This window comes from Gadus macrocephalus, chromosome 14 (assembly GCF_031168955.1).
Source record: "Gadus macrocephalus chromosome 14, ASM3116895v1".
NCBI classification, from domain to species: Eukaryota; Metazoa; Chordata; class Actinopteri; order Gadiformes; family Gadidae; genus Gadus; species Gadus macrocephalus.
In genome coordinates this window covers 19,196,675-19,207,417 of record NC_082395.1, presented here as the reverse complement: position 1 = coordinate 19,207,417, position 10,743 = coordinate 19,196,675, and positions in this window count along the sequence as shown.

Sequence of the window (10,743 nt, the reverse complement as noted above, 5' to 3'; positions counted from 1 at the left end):
GATGTGTGTCGGACCAACGCACATCTGATTTACTGGGATGTATACGTTTTGAATTCACAGACCGCTGCACGCTACCGCTGGAGACACCACGCACCTCACACCTCCGCCGTCAGCAGACAGAGACGACGAGACGAAGGAACCCAACAGGCCACAGCGGAGGCAGTCATGTCTGCAGATGGAACAAACAGCGGCTTTGAATTTCAGGGGTGAGTTCGTTGCAGGAAAAATACAACAAATGTGAAATATACATGTATATCCTGGCTGTCGTATGAATAAACATCAGGTTGATATACAACTTAACTAACTTTTTTCCCATTGCCTCCCTCCTGAGTTGGGTGTATAGTGGCCCCATGTGAGCCCCATTCATTGCAAGAGGGGCAGGTCAGGGCATGCATCCTACCCATGAAAGAACGACTCCTAATACATCTTAGGTTTCAACAGATTTGTTGATCTGTTGTCTTCCCCCTCTGACATTATCATCAATACATGCAATAACTCCCCCATCCCCCCTCCTTAAGCGACATTAGCCAAGAGGAGGCTCACTATTGCCTCCATGTTAAAGGAAGGCCTGTTTGGCGGAGCCCCAGAGCAGTCTGTCCGGCTGGAGAACTGCTGTCTCTAATGAAAGGAGACGTAATGTTTGTCATCACAAGGCTGAGATTTGGGGCCTTGGCCAAAACGCTCAGCATCTGGGGGTGGGGGTGTCATAGCCCTGCAGGCTATGAAGGATCGAAGATTGCCTCCCTCTGCTATCTGACTTTACTAACCCCCCCAACACCCCCCCCCCCCCCCCCCCCCCCATTCTCCTTTCCCTCCTCTTCCAGCCGCTTCCAACTTGTATTTTTTTTTCACAAGGAGGCCAATTTGTTGTGGCAGCCGTGCATCCCAAGGTTCATATCTTGTTACACAAAATTTGGGATTGCGAGAAGATTTTGGGCTCTATCCAGACCAGAGAGAGCGGGGGAAGGGGATGGGGGGTGGGGGGGGGGGGGGGGGGGGGGCAGCAGGCTGTGTCTCAGAGGAACGACATGATAGGGGCTGTTCAGTGTGATGGGATTAAATAGAGGGGAGCCCTCGTGTGCTGTACAAACAGCATAATCACTGGGCTATAACGTTACAAATCATTTACTAAATACTGCGCGAGGAACACTGTTTGTCACCGTCAAGCACTTCAAGGGATCGTATCACATGAGAGGACTTTGTGTCGGAGAGGGAGAAGAGGGTGATCCCTTGTTTGGCCTTGCACGAGCACAAGTGCTTCACACAAAGTGATATCTCTGCATTCAACCCACCGCTTGCAGCACCAGGAGCAGTTCGACAGAAGAAGGGAACTACTAAAAGAGCATGCCAAAAAACAAAAAACGAGCGACAGCTTGAGATCCGTGAGTTCATGTGGTGATGTGCGTTCGCCGGGCACGTGACATATTAAACACGCTCATCGTTTCGACCACGCGCCACGGTTCCCGGTGGAGACCGCAGGCCCCTCCCCTGGCACCGTCAGGGTCGTTTCCCACTGAGACCACAGCATTAGCTGAGAGAATACCCATCCTTTCCTGGACACAATCCTAATGCAATCTCTCCCATGGAACACTGTGGCTTTTGTGTTCAGGAAGAAGAGTGGTTAGCTGCTGTCGGCCAGGCCGGGGGCTGCCCCCCCCCCCCCCCCCCCCCGCCGTCCACCATTGTTGCTCTAGAGGCTGGTTGGTGGGTTGGTGGACGAGGGTTTGAGGGGGGGGAGGGAGTGTCGGGAGGTAAGCAGGGATGTCCGGTGATAGCCATCTCTAGGCTGGGCGGTGTGGGTAGGGGGTAGGGGGTAGGGGGGTAGGGGGGGGCTGTTGTGTCGTCGATGATGTCAGGGATTCAGCACTCACAACAGACCAATGCAATGTCGTTTCAGGGAGCTTTTGTCGTTTTGTTGATTGACCTGGAGAATTACGTAACACTAGATTAGCCGTGCAAATACTGGACTTCACGATTGTGTGGATTGCTTTGGCAAAAGCTGTGATGCACTGTGTTGTGGGCCAAACTTTTCAACATACTTTTTTTATCTTACTAAATTGTGTGCTTTTAAAGAAACTAATTTGTTTGTATATCCATCACTCAAACTTCTTCATCTCAGACTCGAAGAAAAATAATTCGAGGTATGTTTTTTTCTCTTTTTACGGTAAACCTTCTCCAAACCCTTCCAACCTGTAGGCTGTGTTGCCAGTGAATCCTCAACTGACATGGTGCATCGGGCATCCTGTATATCCGGCATGGCAGCCAGCTCCCTGGCACCCCAGCCTGAACCCGCCTCTCCATTCCTTCTCCTACAGAGTCGTGGGCAGCAGGGGCCGAGAGGAGAGGGCAGAAAAAGGCCTTTAGAAAATAAACAGACACAGAATTGAAGAAACAAGGAAGAGGGAGGCATCTAGAGCATGTGGGCACCAAGGGAATGTCAGATTGGATGGACAAAGGCCTAGCTGTGATGGCTGGAAAGTATGAAATGGACTTTCCTTGTTTGGAAAAGATTACATGATTATGAGCAGGGGCCCTTTCTCACAGACCTTTAGGTAGAGCGATGTGAATAATGCATTGCATTGGTCTGTTCCGTTGGGGGACTGTTTCAGTGTATAGGAGGGTGTTTCGAGTCACAATAGATGTTTATTCTGCTTTTCTGCAAAATACAACTCAATTGCTCAGTCCACATTTGATGAGTTGATCCGGATAGATAGCGAGATGACAAAGACAACCACGCAGCATTGAGTAGTCTGCCATCAGAAAAGTTTGAAGTTGGCGTTAGAAGAGGCAGCGATAGAGGAACAAAGCCTGCCGAAAATGTGACATTTACCGTCATTAATGGAATTACCATGCAGGACTATACTTATAATGCCGTTACCGTCCCTGACACCGGAGGATTTAAACAGAGCTGTATTTCTCTCCCTGACTCTTAAACATCTCATTTTCCATTTACATGAGACCTAGAGCAGCGTGTGTCACAGAAGGACATAAATCTCCTGCCAAAACCCCCCCCCCCCCCCTCCCCCCCCCCCGAACTCTCCACTCCTCGTCCCCCTCACCTTCTCCTCATCCTCCTGCTTCACCTCCTCTCCCCCCTCCTTCACCTCCTCTACCTCCTCCTTCACCTCCTCTCCTACACCTCCTCCTCCACCTCCTCCTCCTCCTCTTCCTCCTCCAACTCCTCCTCCTCCTCCTCCAACTCCTCCTTCATCTCCTCTCCTACTCCTCCTCCTCCTCCTCCTCCTCTAACCTCCTCTGGCTCCTCCTCCTCCTCCTCCTTCACCTCCTCCTGCTCCTCCTCTTCCTCCTCCACCTCCTCCTCCTCCTCCTCCTCCTCCTCCTCCTCCTTCTCCCTCCTCCTCCTCCTCCAGCTCCTCCTTCCCCTGATGAAGAACTGAATACCTAGAACCCCCCCGCTCCAGCCCGTCTCCCCTCTCGGCTGCAGCTCAGCGTACAGACATCCACTACAGTCCGAAACACGACTCACTACGCAGTGAGGATCCACGCGCCTCGTCACCGGTCGGCTCCGGTCCCCGGCGCACACACATCCGTCCGCGCCTCAGAGGGGGAAGAGCGCCTCCCGCTTTCCCACGTTTAAAGTCCGTCCTCCCGTCTCCAGATGTCCACCACACTGCGAGGAGGCCCGGTGCCCGGGCCCTTCAGCAGGGCAGTCATTAGCCACTGGTTCCCCCAGCCCCCCCGTCGGTGGACGGGCCCCACAGAGGCAGTGATGGATCGCTCCTCTCAGCCGTGTCTCCAGCGGCAGCAGGAGGGCAGGCCGCTCCGCCAACCAGACCCCTGCGCCCGCCGCCTCCCCGGGCCCCGGAGATGGCGAGGAAGGGCCCGTTTAAGGAGCCCTTCCTCGGAGCTCGCACGCGGGGCTATCAGAGGCAGGGGATTGGGGCTGTCCCGGGGGTCCGGTTTTAATGGGTGTCTGCGGGGCCCTCGCGGGGATAGCCGGAGCTCCTGGGAGGACCAGGAGGGGGGGTAATCCTGGGGGTCTGCTTAGGGTTTCTTCGGGGCCCGGTGTTGCCAATTTTGAACAGATTTGAGGAGAACTGCTGCGGAGGAGATGAGGGGTGGGGAGTGATGTAGAGAGAGATTGAGACCGGGGAGTATCCACTATTACGCGCTCTCTCTCTCTCTCTCTCTCTCTCTCTCTCTCTCTCTCTCCTCTCTCTCTCTCTCTCTCTCTCTCTCTCTCACCTCTCTCTCTCTCTCTCTCTCTGTCTCTCTCTCATTCATTTTCTCTCTTTCTCACTCCGTCTCTCTGTCTCTCTCGCTCTCTCTCTCTCTCTCTCTCTTTGTTTTTTTTCTCTCTCTCGTTTTCTCTCTCTCTCATTCATTCTCTCTCTCTCTCTCTCTCTCTCTCTCTCTGTCTCCTCTCTCTCTCTCTCTCTCTCTCTCTCTCTCTCTCTCTCTCTCACCTCTCTCTATCTCTCTCTCTCTGTCTCTCTCTCATTCATTTTCTCTTTCTCACTCCGTCTCTCTGTCTCTCTCTGTCCCTCTGTCTCTCTCTCTGTCTGTCTCTGTCTCTCTCGCTGTCTCTCTCTCTCTCTCTCTCTCTCTCTCTCTCTCTCTCTCTCTCTGACTCTGTCTCCCAATCAAGCGCGCAAAACTGTTTGGTGTTTCAAACCTGTTTCCTGCAATGTTGTTGTACTTTTATTTGCAAATGTGTCTGTGAAAGTAATTTTGCCAGTCTGCAAGTCCATCAATCAATGTACTGTATTTTACTTTCTGTTACCTTCTACACCGCATGCGCCCTGAAACACACAAACCCACACCCCCACATGCACACGGACAAACACACGCACACACACACATGTGCGCAGCCACTCAAACACAACCAACCCACAGACACACACATGCATCCACACAAACACATGTGTGACCCACTCAAACACAGTCGACACAATCGCACACACACACACACACACACACACATCATTTACCGTATTCGGGCATTTAGTGTTTTCTCATTAGCGGCGAATGGCTGTTGATTGGGGGGGCAAGTTCAGACCATCCATCTCAAAGGCATCGGCCCGGGGAGGGACGGGGGTGAGGCAGAAGAGCACCGGTCAGTCCATTAGATCGCTGTTTGAGTTAGATGCTCTCTGCTGAGGGGCTCACATTCAGACACTTCTGCCTCTCATTGCAGATCCCCCCCCCCTCTCCCACAGGCATACATATTATTCACTTTGAGAGCACAAACACCTAGTCTCTCTCCACCAGACCTCTGTGTGTGTGTGTGTGTGTGTGTGTGTGTGTCGCGCAGCGTTCTGTCCCACAAGGTCAGTGTGGTTATCTCCCTACAGTGGCTTCTGTTGTTGTATTGCATTAAAGTGCAGGTTGGAGAGAGATCGCTTTGGATGGGTCTAGTACGTTAAACAGATCTTATCTGCAGAACAAAAGTGTATCCAACGTGCTGTACCTCGTTGGTCGTGCACAGAGATGTGCTCTGGGGAAATAAAATGGAAACAGAGAAGAAACTCGACAGGGAGGAGATTGACAACTTCTTCATGCTTTGTTTGGACAGCTCAACTTCAGCGATGGGGAAAACCGCCAACCCGAAAGTTTATAAAGGAAGAATGTTCTAAACAGTCAGTCGAAACGAATAAACACAAACCCGATCCAAAACCTTATACGACGTGCTGCTTGAGTGGGACTCCGGCAGCCACTGTCGTGGTAGTGGCTGTGTAGGTAGAAACCGAGTGAACTCGAAGTGAAATGTCGGAAAATGGGCAGCGGCCCGCCGTTTATCCGAGTTGACACGGTGCTTTAATGGCCTTCTCAGATGTCAGAGCTGGACGCGGAGGGGCTTGGGGTGCGGCCAGTACCCATCACCAGGACACTGCCGCCGGCCACGGGCCGGCAGACGCGGGTCTCAACACCTCCTCACAGACCATAATGGAGCGCTTCTGTGGTCCTCCGAGGAACGACCAGACCCCGCAGCGTTCCTACACAGGACGCGTTACAGCTAGAGGTAGCTCGTTGAACCGTCGGGGTTATAACATTTAAATAAAAATGAAATAAAAGGGGAACGAAAGAAAAATAAGCTAAATGCTGAATAAAACACCCAAAGATATACCAATATGTAACAACAAAAAAAAAGAAACAGAGACACAAAAACGTTGGAGGAAAAAGAAAAGAGAAAAAAAAAAAAAGCCGGCAGGAGAAATAGCCGGGGCGCTGGCCGGGGCTGTACACCGCTAAGGAGCCTCCCAAACCACTGTGTCTCCAAAGGAAAATGTCTTCACCATCCTATAAGTGCCCATTAACCGTCTATTCACATTTCAGCTGTGCTGCGCGCCACGCTCCGGCGCTGTGGGAGTTTGCGGCCTGTGAGCAGGGGGCTGGATTTCAGCGCGGTCCAGGGCCGGGGCAGGGCCGGACTGCAGAGAGAGAGAGAGAGAGGAGAGGGAGAGGGAGAGGGAGAGAGGGAGAGGGAGAGGGAGAGAGAGAGAGAGAGAGAGAGAGAGAGAGAGGAGAGAGAGAGAAGAGAGAGGGAAAGAGAGAGAGAGAGAGAGAGAGAGAGAGAGAGAGAGAGAGAGAGAGAGAGAGAGAGAGAGAGAGAGAGAGAGAGAGAGAGAGAGGGAGAGGGAGAGGGAAAGAGTGAGAGAGAGAGAGAGAGAGAGAGAGAGAGAGAGAGAGAGAGAGAGAGAGAGAGAGAGAGAGAGAGAGAGAGAGAGAGAGAGAGAGAGAGAGAGGAAGGGTTTGAGACAGCCAGGGGAAATGCGTGAAGGTTTCTCGCTGCATGAAGACATGTAGGTCAGACTGTATGCACGTGTGGGGGAGGCAGGAGGGGAGGCAGGAGGGGGGAGGGTGGGGGTGGATGGAACGTCCATTGCTTACATAGATGTATTCAACAGATGCTGGAAGTTTCCCCCTCTCTTTATTTTATTTTTTTAGGGGTAGGGGGTTTAAAGTCTTTATGCATAAACCTTGAGGGTCTTTTACTCTCTGGGGTTTCTTAAGATATTCATTCATTTGTTACATTTGATAGCATTGCAATATCACTAATGTACTGCAAGGTGGAATCCCCAATGTAACCCAATGTAATCTAGAACTCCACCTTAACACACATATTTCAACTTTCCTCAGTAGTATGTTTTAGTCCTAAGGTAAAAATAAAATTTATATGAGCATGTTTTCCTTTGACACAATTACAGAAAAAGAAGACCACGATGCACATTCATAGTTAATTAAATTACGTGAACAGCATTTTGCAACAGAACAACAACGAATGCATATGAGACACGGCTCTACGCTACTATCATCTGTGTGAGAGGAGCAGGAACTATGGTCTGCGTTATCGCATCATAAAGCCATGATACGGCACAGAGTCCAACGTGCAGGCAGCCAGAGAAGTGGAGGACGTGTTGAAGAAGAGCCAGGAGTGGGGAGGCCATGCCATCCCAGCTGGACGAGACAGACACAGAGCAGGGCACCACGAGTGGAAACAGGAAAAGAAGAGCCTTTGCCACCCATCCAAAAACCATGGCTGCTTTTATGTATTGACTGGACCACACGCAAACCGCAAATATGAAGGAAAATATGTAGACAGATGCAAATAGGAGTATATTTTAAATGCCATCGTTTACCGGCTTTGAATTTGTTTTACTACATAAGATGCAGGGAGTTATTTATTGACTTTTAAATTCACAAACTCACCGTGACTTTGTGCAAGGCCTTTTATTTCCTCTTAGTTTCACATTATGCAAACTTAGTGCCGCTCCCCAAGCAAGTAGGCCAAATAATTATGGACACACACACACACACACATACTAAGGGGGGAAAAATGCTGAGTTACTGTAACTTGAAGATATATTTACCATTGACAATTAAAGTAGTGGAATTAGAGTGGAACTACATCCCCTAGGGGGGACTCATCTTCCATGTTAAAACAGCCTTTCCTTTAAAGTATTGTAAGGACTAATCCCTTGATTTTATCTCGCTCTCTCTCTTATTCCCCTTTTCTTCTTCTTCCTTGGGTGATTGTCATATCCAGGGGAATAGATGGTTAAAGGATTCATCATTCAAAGCCAGTCATTATCAAAGCATGGTGCTCTTTAAAGCACGGTGTAACGGCCCTCGCCTCTATCCTGCTTTCTGGGATAGATTAGTCCTGTCTTCTTTGTTATTCACTCAAGCTGGTGATACAGTGCTTGGTCCGGTGTCAATCCGAGTGGATCAAAGAAGGATATTTCAAAGTGCTTCTCTGTCTCCCTGTTGTCAAATGCTGTTAAGGAAATGTGGAAATCAACATGTGGGAATTGGATTTGTTTCCTAGAATAAACAGGATAACACATGCTCTGTAGCTAACACATCCTTGTGGGTTTTCTTTCTGCTCTGTACTAAATAGAAGCGGCTTGTATATAATACACTGCAGGAAGTGTGTAAACGATCTCAAAGTAAAACAAAGATGTCTTCCTCTTCATGATCGGGAATCAGATGTTCTTCTTTGAGGGAAAAGCCAAGACGCAAAAAAATCCACACTTGTCCTGCTGCCGGCTCTTTCATGCAACCCAACCCATGAGTCGAGAGTGTGCAGACTGAAGCATGCCAACGCATAACCAGGGTTTGGGCACAAGGTGCGGCCTGTATTGCTATTGAATTTTAGTGTAGAATTTCAAACTTTTTGGCAGTCTCGGGAAACAAGCGGATATCGCAGATCTCTGTGAGCTTCTGTGCAAGTGGTGCATGACATTATCATATCGTAGATGTGTGTATGCGCGCTCACATGCATGTGGGTGTGTGTGTGTGCACTCGCGTGTGTCTGTTTACATATGTGTGTGTGTGTGTGTGTGTGTGTGTGTGTGTGTGTGTGTGTGTGTGTGTGTGTGTATGTGTGTGTGTGTGTGTGTGTTTGTGTGCATATGTGTGTGTGTGTGTGTGTGTGTGTGTATGTGTGTGTGTATGCATGTGTGTGTGTGTGTATGTACGCACTCGTGTGTGTGTGTACGCATGTACGTGTGTGTTTGTGTATGGATGTGTGTGTGTGTGTGTGTATCTTTTTTAAGAGTTTGGCTGGAAGTCATAGTTGGTTTGCACAACGCCCATGGAGGAGTTTGAGTGAAAGGGAGCATTGTTAGGAGGCGGCGTTCCCCTGGTGGGGGGGAGTGGTTCGGGGAAGAGCCCTCCTGGTGTGTGGCAGTGCTCCGGGGGCCGCTCCCCTCGGCATGGGGCCCCAGTGGAGCCTGAGCTCCACGCTGCGGTCTGGACGGCACCCGGAGCCGCTCCCAACCACACCGCCGAGGGCAAGGTATCAGAAAAAAAATAAAAAGAGCAGAAAATAAAAAATCTATTTTTTGGATATCGCTCCCCTGATTTCTCCAAAAAGTGAGAGACAACTCAGACAAACGATGTTTGTGTTTCATTTTTTTCAGAGGACCTGGGACATGGACTGTTCAGCCCATTTCGAATACATAATTATTGTTTTTATGATTTATCTTTGCATTTGTATCCTTTATTATAGAGTGAGATAGTTAGGAAGGGATGGGAGAGAGAGGGGAGGACCGACTGCAAAGCACCACGGGCAGGAACCATTCTAATATCTGTTATCAGAAAAATAAATGTCAATCTCTTGATGACATTCCCGTTCATTACTGACACAATGGCATGTTACTTCAGGGGGGGGGGGGGGGGAATCAATACTGGTTTAGGGGCCAATCACGACGTAGATGTCCTTTATCTGTCGCTGAGCATCAGTGGCGTCTGAGGCGCGCACTTATCTGCACAACTCATCTCATCTACTTACATCGCCGTGTCCCCTAGTCACCGCAGCAATTTCAATTTGATCTTGAAATTAATCTAACGCCCGCTGCCCGCCCCCCCCAATCCCCCCCCACCCCCACCCCACCTCACCGCACCCCCACACACACAGCATTAGAGCACCCTAAGAAAAACACACAAGCTGTGAATGCATGCTTTCCGGCAGCATGATGCACACTAAAGCACTAAAGCAACCCATTTCTGTGTATCCTCATTGATCGTTGGTTTGTTTTTTCTCCGTGTGTTTCGCCGTTGTCATGTCGCTGTTAGTCGGACGTGACTTGTTCCCGGTTTGGCGGCGAGCAACGCGTGCCTCGGTGCCGTGCCATGTCCGGGGCGCGTATGATGATGGATTCAGTGCAGGTGTCACCGTGTTGAGGTAGGGGCAGGATTGATGATCTGGGGAGGCGGGTGATCCATCACGGGCGCAACGGGATTTCGGGAATCTGTTCCTGATCAGAGCGGCGGCGAGGGGCCACGCGGTAACGACCCCTCTGCGCGACGCCACGGGAAATCGATACCGGGCACTCAAGGTCAATGTACTGTTGGAAAACTACTTAAGCCCTGACGGATGGAGGACTCGCCAGCAGACCAGACAAGCCATTGACAGCTCCTCCGACCGTGCTCAGGAGCACACACGCACACAGACACACACACACACACACACACACACATAGAGGCACACAGGGGGACACACAGACACACAGGCACACACACACACACAATCACACACACACACAGGCACACACGGGGACACACACAGACTCAAACACACAGGGACACACACACACACACATCCACACACACACACACAGGCACACAGGGGGACACATACACACACACACACTCGCACTCGCACTCGCACACACAGGCACACAGGGGGACACGAACATACACACACACTCGTACTCACGCACACATGCATGCACATGCCCATGAACACAAGCACATTTCGACACACACAGCCACACA